This window comes from Dicentrarchus labrax, unplaced genomic scaffold (assembly GCF_905237075.1).
Source record: "Dicentrarchus labrax unplaced genomic scaffold, dlabrax2021, whole genome shotgun sequence".
NCBI classification, from domain to species: domain Eukaryota; kingdom Metazoa; phylum Chordata; class Actinopteri; family Moronidae; genus Dicentrarchus; species Dicentrarchus labrax.
This window is the reverse complement of record NW_026136716.1, coordinates 5,554,939-5,570,395: the sequence shown is the minus strand read 5'-3', so window position 1 is coordinate 5,570,395 and position 15,457 is coordinate 5,554,939. Positions and strand designations below refer to the sequence as shown.

The following is a 15,457-nucleotide window of genomic DNA, read 5'->3' as shown; positions in this document are numbered from 1 at the left end:
TCCCTCCTCTGCTCATCCTCTTTCACCCCTTCATCCATTACTCTCTACTATTGCCCATTTTATCTCTCCTCTTTGCTTCCTTTCTCATAGGTATTATTTCTGTCCTCCTCTCACACCACTTACCTCCCCAACACTCACAAACACACACCATGCCCTCTGTGTGCTGGCGCCAAACGCTAACTGGCATTACACAATGCCAACCACCATCACCAGCATGACATAAAGTGCCAGCACTCAATGTGCCTGTCTTTTTTTGTCCCCTCTCTCGCGCTCTCTTTCTCTTACGTGCACACAGAGCATTAGCATTTGTGATGACCAGTGTGGGCCAACTATACAATGGTTTTATGGTGGGAGCTTACATCTCATTTTATTTAACCAGGTGTGTGTGTGTGTGTGTGTGTGTGTGTGTGTGTGTGTCTCAATATTTTAGAACCCCTCCCCAAATTTCACAAACCGTGTTCAGGGGCTCTCATTAAAGGAGTCAAGCTCCCCCATGGTTCCCCTGTAGTTTGCACCCTGGTGACAGTTTCTGTAATATTTGTTTCCTCTTTGAAGAAGTCTGATGGGAATCAAACTATAATAAAGTCATTCATCACTTTAATCATGACAGATCATGAACTATTCTGCCATAGACACCAGTGTTAACAACAGCAAAAAATGATTTGTGTATCTGCTCCAAAATGTGATGGTTTCTTCCTTGGCCTATGCTACAGCGTTAAACCAAGTTTCATGAAAATTGGGCCAGCAGTTTCTCTGTAATCCTGCTGAGAGACAGACAAATAAATGGCACCACAAACAGTCCACAGCCATACTAGCAGCTCTGTGAGGCTGGCCTTGAGCCAAATGCTAATTTCAGCATGCTAACATGCTCACAGAGCTAAGATCCTCATGTTTATCACGTTCACCATCTTAGTTTTGTGTGGTAACCTGCACATAAGAGAATGTATGGTGGCCTAATCAATATTGCAACAAATACTAAAAAAACTAAAGGTTATATTGTGGTTTTAGTTTTTATAAGGTTGGTTTCATTTAAATGAATAACATGCAAGCTATTAAGAAGATACTGACGAGAGCACCAACTCGAGACTTTATTTGTCAGCGTCATAATCAAACTTAGTGTTTCCGCTATCACCTACAGTCATTCAGTTTTTATTGCACAGACAACCCCTGGCCTCACATAGCTTACATAATAATAATAATAACAACAATTAAATGGTTTTCCATGTCCTGAGGTAAATAGACTTTAAATTTTGAAGAAAAAAAAGAGCGCTAGTATTGGAAGCGGACCAGATACGAGCTGAAACTCTGAGATGAGCCACCAGAAATGCTATCAAGAGAGAAACAGCTGGATCCCCACTCAACAGAAAGGTTTTGTAATCTGTCTCTCGCAAGTGAGATCGCTGGAGTGCCTCTTCAAGCAATTTAGGGATTGTTTTAGAGAAAAAAATGAGAATATTTCAGGTAGGGAACAACAAACAAATGAAGACTATAAAGCTTTTTAACAAAGTTTGTCACTAACTTCTTTGAAGAAAGGCAGAAATGAACATTCAGCACATTCAAATTACGGCAATCATGATCATCTAGTGTGGCGTTTGTGAAGTTGTTTCTCCTCGGTGTTATTGCTATGCAGCACTCAAAAGCACAGATGAATATAAGAGACACATTAAATAAAACTGGTGCAGATTTCAGCTTTAAGAACAACAAAAAATCCAGACGGGAGAGATGAGGGGGCATTAGCTCATACTGCCAAAGCTTTTCATTAGAACAGGAGGGGCTGAACAGGAGGTGGGGTCACTCTTTGCTCTATATGATCACACACACACACACACACACACACACACGCCGTCTGCCTGTGAAAGCACATCTGAGCAGCGCAACAATAAAACAGCTGTGTTTGTGTTGGCCTGCTGATTGTTTCATTCTCAATCACCCCGTCATACGCGCAAACACACTTATTGTCCGCTGAGATGGCATGACAGTGATACATCTTGGGTAATGGCTGCTATTATTATGGAGTAGGGAGAGAGTTTATTATGGAAGAAAACATCTCCTCAACGTAATTCTAATAGCTGTAATTGTCTTCTCTGTGTTAACTGCTGCTAAAGTGTATGTGTTTTTCACTTTATTCACATTTGCTGCCATATTGGTAGATGTGTGCAATGGCCTGGGATGAGGCAGAAGCACAAGTTGATGTCCATAGCAACAAAATTCCAATTTAAAAAATGAGAATATTCATAAAACAGCCCGACTTGTGTGTCGTAACTGCTTTCTATTAACCAACAACTATGTTTCTGGGACATCATTTACTGTTCAACAAAAAAAAAAACATTAAACATTAAGCCTTCGACTTTTATGATAGCAGTTTGAGAAGGAGTTTCACCGATGCCGTTTGTGACTCTCCCTGTGTTTTTCCCCTGGGATTTGCAGTGTGTAGGATGCACACACAAAATACACCAAGCGTACCTTATGCTGATAGGGGATGAGCCTCGTCTTTGCTATGATTGTGTAAAAGTGTGAAATGTGCGTGCATGAAGAAGGCAGAGAAAAACAGATGGCAATGACAGGGTACATGAAGTTTACCAGTATGTGTGAGTTAACTTAACTTAATTCTTAATTAACCACGTTATCTATCATTGGTAATGATCAGGGTTAGATGGAAATCCCTCTTTGTAAAGTTGTTGTCTTCTTTTATCAGTTTTCTATCATAACAAAAACACTTAGGGCTTTACAGCATGACAGTTGTAGACTGTTAAATTATATTTGGATATATTAATCCATATTATTAAATTCAAAAACAAATTAAACATTTAATCGAAAACTAACAAAAGCTGCTGTACTGTACTGCTCTAACAGGCGATACTCACATAAACACAGTGGGTGAGAAAGTTACAATACACTTGAACAGTGACATAACTTTATCCAGATGTAAAACCATGTTTTAAGGGAAATAAAAGGGAAAAGTTTAAACAGTTGTGGAAAATCTTCAGCTTAATTATTTTAGGTTGTTTGGAATTTGTAAACTGTTCATTAGACAGATTTTAATAGCCCCTGCAGAACTTTAGGCTCAAACTCTGTTTATTGTTGTATACAGCTGTGTACAGTGACAACTACAGACAAAGCTTCTGCACACTGTCCAGTAAAGCTGAACAACTAGTTGATTAATCAATTAGTCCATCAACAAAAAAAGTCATATGTCATTTACTGCTTTACTTCTGTCTTAAGTAGCAGTGAATGTATCTTATATACTTTTGATGGCATCAAATGTTAATTTTTTCACTATTTTCACTCATTTTACAGACCCAACGATTGGTTGATTAAGTGAGTAAATACTTAGCAGATTAATGGATAATGAAACTGCTGGTTGCCGCTCTGATGTCTAGTGAAATGAATCATAAGCATGGTACAACATGTCAGCTCGAGCATGTTCATCATGCAATCGTTGCATCTTTTGAACCCTAAACATTGTTGTCAGTAAAGTCCAGGAGATAAATGTATTTCTCTGTCTGCACTTTTTTTTTCTGCTGCACACTGGCAGTCTTATGAATTTTGCCATCAGTGTTTGATGTAGATGAAGAACCTCAGCGCACCATCTGACCTCAGACTGACCTGAAAGCTAAATCCAGCTCTAATTAGGGCTCATATGAACACATTACCTTGAAAACATCATTCAAATAAACGACTGATTGAATCGGACAATCGCTGGCTTCAACGATCACTGTTAGCTTGTTGAACAGACTTTAATCAGCCAACGCTGCAGGTTTATTTGCATCAGTTCTTTAAGATGGCACCCAGGTGAATGAAGCTAATTGTTTTTTTGGAGCAGCTGCCCCGACAGCGTTTTCGCTTCCTCCTCCCGACACGCTCTGCATCCTTCCGTTTCTCCATCAGGTCATACTCCTTTTCATTCATTCCCTTTTCAATCCTACAGCTTTCCTATGTCTGTTATGTAATATTCCAGCCATCCAGTCAACCATTTATCCTTCCAGCGATCCCTGATTTGTTAAATAACTTTTTAACGATTTTTTTTTTTAACGATCATCTATACATCCGTTGTTTTATATCTTTTTTCCATGTATCATCCATCCTCAAGTCAAAGAATCCATCCCTCCATCCTTCCATCTTCTTTTTACCTTCCCTCCTAACTCATATCCATTTCCTCCTCCCTCATTCCTCCCTCCATCCCTCCTTCCATCAGCGGTCTGTTCGCTAATCAAACACCATCTGTCCTTCCATCCCCAACCTGTCAGGAACAGCTGCCAGCCGCTCTCTTAACAACACTTTTAACAACCCTGCCGCATCTTCCACGGCCCGCCGCCACCACCGGGCGGACGTCGCTGACGAGGGCCACCGCCTCCTTTACGGGCACACGCGAACACAAACAGACACATGTGAGATCAGTGGCGTACAAAACCATGCATGTGTAGCCTATTAGAGGGTATTAGGTGATCGGGGTGTGAGAGTCACAGAGGAGAGAAGAATGAAAATGTAGAGGAGAAGAAGAGAGAAAGCATGAAAAGAAACTTCTACTGGCCTCTTGTTGAACCTAAGAAGCACCCTTATGAACCATGGGCAAAGTAAATAAAACTATTCCAGAGAAAGAGGAATAACGAGCTAGCAGAAGGTATAAACGGAGAGATAAAACAAAGGAGAGATGGCGCTCGGTAAACGAGTGGAAGTCTAAATAGTAATCAAGGGAAGAATCAGCCGCCTGCTCAAAAAAGGGTTTAGAGCTAATGGTGGGAAGTAAAAGCTCCCAACACACACACACACACACACACACACACACACACACAAATACAATTTTACACACAAGTACTGTACAATCACCACTCTCACACACATACACACACACACACACACATAGGACTACAATCATCTTAAACTCACTGACACATAATAGTTTTCTCACACATTCAATACAATCATCCTTCACAGACACGCAACACAAATACAATCACTTACCAGCATACACACACAGACACACAGACACACAGACACACACACACTCGCTGCACAAACTGCACTGCTGTTGTCGAGAACATGCCAAGACATTTTCAAGTGTTATATCCTGAGGAACTTCCCCAACCAATCATTGACACATAGGCCAGATGTTCACTGGTGCTTCAATGCAATGTTCTCCTGGCACACACACACACACACACACACACACACACACACACACACACACACACACACACACACACACACACACACACACACACACACACACACAGTGTAACACTGGCTGGCATCTTTGTCTCTGTCTCCCTTTACGCATATGAGCATTTGATATGAGACTGAAACGCCAAGACTGCACTTTTTCATCACTCAAATGGGAAGGAAAAGGGGTGAGGAGGAGAGAAAGCCAGAGTGAAACAAGACAAAAAAAAAAAAAAAAAAGAGTGCGGGTAAAAGGCTGAGACTACTTGTGATAGAGACTAATGGCTTAACATCACATAATTAGTAAATGCAGCAGCAGTGGAGCATAAAGGTGCTTCAGGTAAGTGATAATGCCTCACCATGCCACCTAGTGGGACAGTTTACATACATACAGTGTGAGGTTTGTTCATAATGCTGAATCAGTGACACAGGGAAGTTAGAGAAATTCTGAGAAAATCAGCCTGGCAGAAGAAACATCTCCCCACAGAGGAACTTTTTGTAGCCGCTCAGATTTGTGTGTCTCCTTTTCTCTTACTCATTTAATTTAATGAACAATAGTCCCTGCCAGTTGCACCAAAAATAAAAGAGAAGTGGATTGATTCAAAGCTTCAAAGAATAATAGGAATTAATTTATTGAAAAGAATTCGAGGACACACGCATCTTTTGTTGCTGTCAATGCTTTTCAATTAATGTTACCTGATAAGCCAATAGGTGTGCAGAGTCATTAAAACAATGTCATATTGTCAAAGGCGACACCAAAGCAGTGAAAATGGCTTAAAAATGACTCGCCGGTTAAATATCTTTTAGCAGGAGACCACTACAAAGATGCAATCAAAGGCACTAATGTAGATTTTAGAGATTATTATATTAATATTATAAAAGTTTTGCAGTGTGTACATTAGCCACAAAATCAAAGCTTTTAAACTTTTATTCATCAAAGGCTGGGTCCCCCCCCCCCCTTCTGTTGCGTGTTATCAGACATCCTGAGGGCAGCGACTGGACACCCTGCGATGGTAAAACTCAACCAGCAGAGAGAGGAAACTTCTGGTGTGTAAATCAATACAGGCTCACACAGGGCAGAAACAGGGGGGCTCGCACACACATTAATACATGCTTATAGATAATACACACTTTGGGCATTCGCTTGGACACACACACACACTTGAGGGAGTATGTCAGCCACGCGTCTCATGTCCAATAAGGGCATTAAGTCTGTCAATAAGAGCCTTTCAAGAATACCAGGGGTTCTATCAACTGACACACACACACACGAGGACAGATAATACACCCTCATCTCTGCACACACACACACACACACACACACACACACACACACACACACAAGAGCTAACTTCCCTCTCTCACTTTGTCCTTTAACCAGACAAAAATGGAGTAAAGCCCCGGGCCGTTCCATTTTAATCCACATCACCCACCTCTCCTGACATCCCCCGACTCACACGTTTTTTATGTTTCCTCCTCCCTTTGTCTCTCATCTTTCTTATGTTTGCTCTTTCCCTGTGATACTGTCTCTTGTAGTCAGTACCATGGATTGGCTCTTTATATATTCGTTCAAAAGGTACTGTGTCAGATTCCAGTGATGGGTTTTGATGATGGGTCTGATATTTCAGGTATTTTTTTGTATGCGTTTATTGAAATCAAAGTTTTCTTAAGAAACAGCTATTCAAAAGGATTTAAGGGATGTCGGGTTTAATCTAACTGGAGATGCTATCGCAACACTTAAAGTTGCAATAACAAGTATAGCATGCAAAAGTCTGTCAACTTTAGTGTTTAGAGCACTTCAAGTGAGATAGGACCAGGCAATTTTATTATGAACTGATAATGACTGATCTATCTGATCCCCTCAAAAGAACAGCTAAATCTGGCCTTGGATAAAATAAATACCCAGCCCACTGAAGTGTCCTTGAGCGGGCCACCAAATTCAGTTCAGGGTTTCTATTCTATGACGGTCCTGACAGAAACAAAAAAAGAAGTAATTCCCTTTATGGATGAAGAAGGCACCACATCAGAAGAGGAGGTTAATGTGAATGGGGATGATAAAACAATATTACAATGGGGAAAAAAATCCAATCAAAAGCAAGGCATTGTTGTAAAATGCCACCCATTCAGAAACAAGTAGCATTATATGTCGTAACTTCTTCAAATCCAACACTGCTACTCCACAATGAGGAGGTAACAATTGCCAATGCCAAGTTTGACAAAGCAAGTAGCTACACGACCAAGCAAACAGCTGGTTTTCTTATTTTATTTCATTAATAGCTGAATCTGTGATCTTCTACCATTTTCTGGCATTTTATTTACTGACAATCACATCACAATGTCCATGGTGAAGTCTTCAAATTGCTTGTTTTGTACAATCAACAGTCCAAAACTTAATTAATTTCCAAAGACAGAGAGAGGAAGCAAATCCTCACATAAATGCAACAATTGATAATCAAAACTGTTGAACTGAATCCTTTTATCATTAAGATTACTAGCAATAAACAGTAAACAACAAGTCTTAACGTAATGACATTAAAAAACTGTTTCTCAACTATTCTCTATTTTACTGTGTGTCTCTGCATGTTGTCATTTTGACTCAAGCAACCGGAGAGGAAATCTTCAGAATGCATTGGGGTAAAATATGCATGTGACTGAAGACAAACGTTGACGTGTGGAGCAGGTGCACGTGCGTTAAATGTTCAGCACAGTGTCTTGTTAAGACCCCGGAGTGGGCCGAGGAATTTCATTTATCAAGAAATGGATAGGGCTCCAATCAGAGCCCTCTTCAGAGACACATACACATACTATAAATAACCAAGTGACACACAGGGCATTGTCAGAGAGGAGCTGCTTACTAGTACACAGAAAAGGAGGAAGAAAAGAAAACATGTTGGTTTGTAAGCATGGAGGAAAGGTAGGAAATTCAGACAAACAAACACAAAAAAGGAGGGGGAAATAATAAAAGAGAAAATATGAACAAGTGCTTGATAATTGGCACGAAAGAGAAGCGGCAGAGGCAAAGAATCTCAGGCCTCCCGTGCACGTCTGTCCACACACAAACAGACTACAAATAAGCTTGTGCGGTTTTTCTTTGAACATGCAGCGGTCAAGGTTCAGCGGGGGGTCAGCTGAGGGACTGGGTGAGCAGAACATGGAAAATAAAACACACACACACACACACACACACACACACACACACACACAGACAAAGACACTTGTGGGCAGCTGTCGGTTGGCGGCTAAGCAGGTCTGAGGTGAAACAATGGGGCTGAAGGAGAACTGCAAAGAGTTTTATTGGGGTTGAAACAAGGTTAAGCACTCAGATTGGCATGTGCCACGGTAAATCAGTACGAGACATGCCAGGAATCTTATGTGTGTTTATAATACGCAAATATCCTCCAGCACCAATTCTTTTCAAAGATACTGCGAACATTAAGAGACACTGAGGAATTCCCTGTCTTTGGCTTTGTGCGTGATTACTGAAGGCGTAGACAGTAGGAAGAGTGGGAAATGATGTAAGGCGTATGGTAAGAATACGTCATATAAAAGTGGAAAATAAGGCAGCAACCAACAATTATTTTCAGTATCAGTGAATTTGCTGATCTCATCTCTACACGCACACACACAAACTTTCTGCAACACTGCTACAGTAAGTCCAATAAATGTATAAAATGTCCAGTGAATGTACGGAGACAGCTTTTTCTGCGGAACATTTAGGTATTTTGTAGCCAGTTGGATCACATATTTACCTGACTGCCTTCTATATCTACACTTTTCTTTCTTTTGACCTGACTGGAATGAGTCAGGAAATTCGTTTTTCATTTAATTTCTCATTATTGTATCGACATTGACACAAATTTGACAAAAATCTTCTACCAGACTTTTCAAAATCCTCTTTTGTTGCCTCTGGTTTGGATTTTGTGTGTCAAAAACTGCTTCATGGCATAAAGTTTAATTTTGTTGTAATTAAATTGTAAATAGATTTAGACATCTGTTGGCAGGCAGTGGTGCTCGCAGGGCACTCGGCTATACAAATACTGAAATGTAGGCTTTTTTTTTACATTCAAATCCAGCACTTGTCATCCTATTGGATCTCTTCCCTATCACTCTCCAGAAGGTTTGTCACAAGGTCAGAAATAGCAAAAAGAAGGATCTACACTGCCTGTTGAAATGAAAACACACTAATCAATTAGACATTGTTTATCCGCAACAATACGCTCCAGGGTTTTTCTATTCAAAGCCTCTTACATTGCCTGTTGCACTGTATAATACAGCAGGACACGGTGCTGCATATTACCGTGTAATGCTCTTTTGCTGCCCCCTGCCTTTTCTCGCACAAGTCCATATGAGATTGAGAGAGCAAACTCAGGGAGTGAGACAGAAAAGACAGACAAAAGGCATTGTTGCAGACAGAATCTAAGCCTCTGAATAAGGATAATAGAGGCAAACATATGATGATAATGAAATGCTATGAATATATTCAGAAGATTATATTGCTATGGCTTTAAGGATCACTACAGATTACTTCAGCAGTGGAAAAGAGAGTGAAATTATATGTTAGACTGGATCAAGTTGTTGACAACTAAGTTCACAAGTTCCTTTAAAAAAAGCAGAAAGTGTTCATTTTCACAGTGATAAACACCAAAGAATTGACTGCTTCTCTCGGTTCTAGTCACAGAAGTGCTACAGTATAAAAGCACAAACTAAGTATAAAGGAATTAAACTTGAACTACATCAGCAAGCCTCTGTGCCCTCTCTGATGTCCCCACATGATCAGCTTATTTCTCTGGAAATCTAAACCTTAAAATGTGTTGTGGACATTTCCTGTAGTCAGTTTAGAAACTGTTCTTCCTTTAGCGAGCCCCAGCCTAGTTTCACACAATCAGATAAAGCATATAGATTAATTATTAAGGTGCAGGATTCCTGAATCAACTAATGATTTATAGAAAAAGTAGAAGTTTAGTTTGTTTGTACCTCGACAGACTGTGTAACCCTAAACTTGACCTTAGCCTTAACCTGAGTTTGTCCCCCCCGTCACCTCCACTGGAAGCTCATTAGTAAGGGACCTTTTAATAATCAGTATGAACAGGATTGCAGCAAGCTAAAACTGCTCAGTGTTCATAGGAGCACCTGACTTAGGACAGACTATACTAACACATATACTTACTTATATACTATATATATATATCTACACTATACTTCAAACACATAACTCAATATACAGTGAAATGGTGACACGGTCAACATCCTGGCTGGGTTTAGAGCAAATTTCAAAGGTGAAGACGAACACTGCATTAAAAGTAAGAACACATGCCATTATTATGAAAAAAAAATCATAAATATAATCTGAGTTCAAACATTTGGTGACCTGAGGACATAATCCCCCCAAAGACCACGCAGTCTTCTTCTACTAATCCCACTCTTCCCCATCCTCACCCACTTTCCGCCCCCCTCCATCTTCAGACCACAAGCTTGATCTTACACACATACATGAACACACACACACAGGCTGTTTCCATCCATCAAATCAAAAGATATAAATACAGGACAAGAGCTTGTGTCTCTAAATGTCCGACTTATTTTACATAAATTATCTAGAAGCAGTATCTGCAACTGCAAACATTTTAGTTTAAAGGTTAGCAGAACGTCGCTCTGTTCCCTGCCCACACAAAGTACAATTAAATGAGCAAAAAGTGTGTCTTTTAAACGACGGCCACCACAAATGATGTAGAGATTTGTAGATTTTAAAAAATGGCTTCACATAGCGGCTCTTTTAATTCTGAATGTTAATGACTAATTCAATATTATGTTGTTTCACTATCGGACTGCATTTATAAGCTACAATCTTATCAGACATGTTTGAGTTTTACAGCACACTTTCGGACTCTGTAGTTGGTTAACCTGGACCCTTTATGTTGGCGGCAGCGCTACAATCTCGATGATCCAACTCCGAATATTTGACGGTAGGTGGAAACGCTCATTTATTCATTTTTCTCTTCACATTTGGATGGAAACTGGAATTAAAAATACGTTTTAACACGTGATTTTGGGAACTGAGTGACTCAACAAATAAAACATTTGGAAGATGATCCTGAAAGAGTGAACACAACCTACTGAAGATAAAGTGCTTGTTGTCTCACGCACGCAAACAGCAGAATCAACTATTAGAAAGCTTCTCTGCTCTTCAGATGGTTGAAGGAGGAGAGTAATAACACAAACTGACAAACAAGATGGCCGCGAGTGCTTTCCTGATGAGAGCCTAAATTGAGTGGATGCAGGTCCCGGTTAAGCCCGGCTGCGTTTTACCAGGGGAAGGTTTTAAGGGGACACGCCGAGCCGATATTCACTGATTGAATGCAGTAAGATCACCCACCACCCCCACCCTTACCCTCTTGTCATTATAACACAGTTTCTCCTTGAGAACAAAATCTACTTATGATTGTTTTTATATTTCTTTTTCATATCTTCCTTATCATTTTCTTTAATTCAAAATGACAATCTGGACGTCGTAATCCATCATGGATTTAACATCTCCCCAAACGCTCTGCTGCCCCTCAAAGAGCCAAATAATCGTGATGATTTAGGACTTGGGACCTGACTCAAGGGGGATAGAAAGGAAAGAGAGATGAAAAAGAAAAGGGAAAAGAGTGAAAGATGGATAAAAAGCTGTGAAAGAACAGCAAAAATGACAAAGAGAGAAGAGAGACAGAGATGAAGAGAAATGAGGGAGAAGAGGGGGAGGGACGGGTTCAAAGAAGTCTCTTATTAATCAAGACAAGGAATAAAACGAGGTTGTAATATTCACAAATGGTGCCCAAGCTGTGTGCCCACCACCACATCCTCCACCCCCCACCCCCTTCCCTTTTGCCTTGATAGTATTAGAAAAATGAAAACGAAATCTTTAGATTAGAAAGATTGGAAAAATTGAATTACGGCGGGCGCGCAGGGGCCGAGTGGATGAGCGAGAGCCAAATCTTCATCTCGGACGGAGCAGGAGCAGAGGAGGGGGGAGGGCGGGTGAAAATGATGAAAAATGAAATAGGGTATATCGGGGGGGGGAGCTGAACGGATGAATGGGAGGGAGGGAGGAGAGATAAGAAGTCGGGGTCATCACCTGTGTGGTTCGGCCAGCTTTTCTTTCAATCCCAAATCCAACAATCAGTTTAAGCTTCTACCAGACTGTACGACACAGAGAGAAAAAGGAGGCATCAGGATGGCCTCGTGTTACCCGCAGGAGTTCATTTAGCATTTTTGAAGATAGCGGTGACACACTTGTTGGCATCGGTGGGCTGCAAATGAGCTTCAGCTCTACGTACGAATCCAACGACGAAGCAAAAATGTGGTGCTGAACCAATGATTCTGCAACTACTTTGACAGTTGTGTAATCACTTCAGCATCGTACATCATTGGGTTTTGGACTTTTGATCAAACAACAAGGAATTTTAAGACGTCATCACACTCTGGGAAGTTAATAATAGGGAATATTTGTTTTTCTATATAGTTATACTTCCAACCTAGAAGCAACTGAACAAGCTTTCCACCTTCAATAGAAAAGGACTAAATAATGCAAGGTGCAATTACATAACACCATCTTCACATTTATTCATTGTACATTCATTTGTATGTTTTGACAAAATCAAATTATGTATTGGAATAAAAATAAAAATTCCAAGGATGAATGTCCCACTGACATCACATGTTTCTTAACAAATCCGATACCACTGAAATGAATAGAAAAGGGGCCATGTGTCACCGTTGGCATTGCCCAAATATTTAGTCTGCACTTTAAAGAGAAAAGACCTCTTCGAGGAGAACATCAACAAGGTGAAACAACCCACAGTGATTTGTCTTAAAAATTCAATTTGAATTCCAACAATAAAGATAAGAAGGAAGTGACCCTCTATCCCTGACCTCACATGTCCTGCTGCTTCAAATCAACTCCTGTTTTAAAAACAACAGCACCCTCTAGAGGTATAAAAGGGTCTTGCAAGACCCGACCACTAGACTAGACATTGTTGCACACAGGAAGTTTACGGTGAATTATTAGTAAAAGCAAATTTTTTTGGAGTTAATATTTACTGTATGTCACAATCTAAACATTTGCATAATTTTGAGTCCACTGATGATGATGATGATGATGACAGATGAATCATTTTGCCATAAGATGGCACTATACATCCAAAAATCCTCAGCTTTCTTGCCACATAGTGAATATAAATATACTAGTGTACTGTGTGTGTATTAACGCTGAGAAGAGGCCCTGAAAACTTTTAGAAACCAGAAAATATCAACTCATCCACCACTTTGTGATAAACGTTGAAAACTAAAAAGAAGCATAACACTAAGAGGAGAGCTGAAATATGATGTTAGAACAAAGGAATTAACTGCAGTATAAATGTAGCCAGACATGCCTGAACAGTGGCTCACTAGAAAAATCTGGAATTGGCTCATATAGCATGGACACCCCTGGATTAGTGAGGTTAAATCTTTATTTTATTACCATGAGCAACAGAAAGGTTTAATGGTCTCCCTGAAAAGAAACAATGCTTGTATGGTGTGTTTTACATTCATGTTTTATGACCTTTATTATGATGTTTAATGGCTATGAATAATTATACAAAAAACTTAATAGTTTAGTAGTTTAGTTAGTTCTTTGCAACGTAATGTAAGAAGTTATGTTCATGTCTGACAAATGTTTTACCAATACAATAGCTTTCTGGGCACAAATAAATACATAAACAAACAAACTACATCACAGAAACGCCATCAACACAGCTAGGATATTAAGTGAATTTGCAGAAAGCTTTGGCATTTTAACATGTTTCTTCAAAAGAATGCAAACTGTGAAAAACAAGCGGCTATTTTGTAACGTTTGTTAGATGTTATACTGTAGAATTTGTGGTTTAGTGACATTTTGTTAGACTGCATTGTAGCTTTTGAGTCATGCAACTATATAGTATATATGTATATAATATAATTTTGGAAAGGCTGCTACTACTACTACTAGTACTACTACTACTACTACTACTACTACTACCACTGTTAACTTTAATCTTTACTTTATTTTCATGTTGTGTTTGCCCACTAACTTTTAATATTTAGACGTAAAATGCTGCTGCTTAAGGTTCAGCTTTTTATTTCTGTTTGCAGTTCCTGCTGGCATCCAGCAGGTGTCCTCACAGACTAATTATTATATCAATGACAAGAAACAGCTCAGTTGCAGTATTGATTACAATGCCCCCCGCCCCCAACTGCATTACTTTCATTTGTCATATTATAACACAATTACTACGCTACCTTTTGACGTAATTACCCTTTAGGTGTGTGGAGAATTGAGATAAACTGTTTATTTCAGGTAATCTGTGACTGAAATGATGGTGATCACTTTACACCATTATCAGTCTGTTGTCTGTTTGCATCTTCTTTGATTTGTGTGTTTTGCAGAACACACAGATAACAGTTACTGTTCTTTGTAATCACATTACCGTGCTGCTGTTACATCTGCTACATCTACTGATAAAGAGGAGCGAGAGGATTAAATCTGTGAACCACCAGGGGCCCTCAGTGATCTGCACTGATCTATCTATGCATCTGCCAGCAAACAGCTCAGTCCTGTTATTCACAATCAGCTGTGAGCGGATGCAAAAAGCTATTTCTGTATTTTGTCACGCAACCCCAGCAGCTATGATCAGCGGCTGTTTGAAAAGCCACAGCCTCGATTTCCAGGAGACAGCGCCTGCTAAAACCATCGAGCAGCTGATTAATGCCTTTTGACTCCTGAGGATTATTGAGTGACAGGGAAATGAAAGGAAAAAAATAATGTGTTACAGCATTCAATTAAGCATGAACGCTCCAACAACACAGAGTGTGTATTATTGAGAGTGGTCCTGCTATTTCCATCAATGTCCACTGCCTTTTCCATTCATTCTCTTCATTCACTCATTCTTTCATTCATACAAAACACAGAAAACGTTACCATCCTTGGATCGTACAGGAAAAAACTACAACATTAAAGCACATAGTAGGGGGTTGGGGTTGGGTGACAGATTGGAAAAGCTCAATCCTCGCTCAAAAGGACAGATTGGCAGGCGACTGCCGTAGCTCAACTGGTCGGACTCATGTTGTCAACATCAACAGCGCAAGTGGTTTCTGTCCCGTCGGGGCCAGCGATACCGAGACCTGTGCGCAGGGATTCTGCTGCGAAAAAAGCTTATGTAATCGACTGTACAAGGCCTCCAGAGGCCACACAAGCCAGTTTGGGATGAAGGAAGGCGGGGGGGTTGGTTAACCAGCAACA

The 15,457-nt window shown here is 40.1% G+C and overlaps 1 long non-coding RNA gene across 3 annotated transcripts in view; it reads right to left on the bottom strand.

Annotated features, from left to right (window-relative positions):
- Positions 1-15,457, bottom strand: part of LOC127378538 (uncharacterized) — a 184,572-nt gene that overhangs the window by 137,091 nt on the left and 32,024 nt on the right. The gene's annotated exons all lie outside the window — the stretch shown is intronic.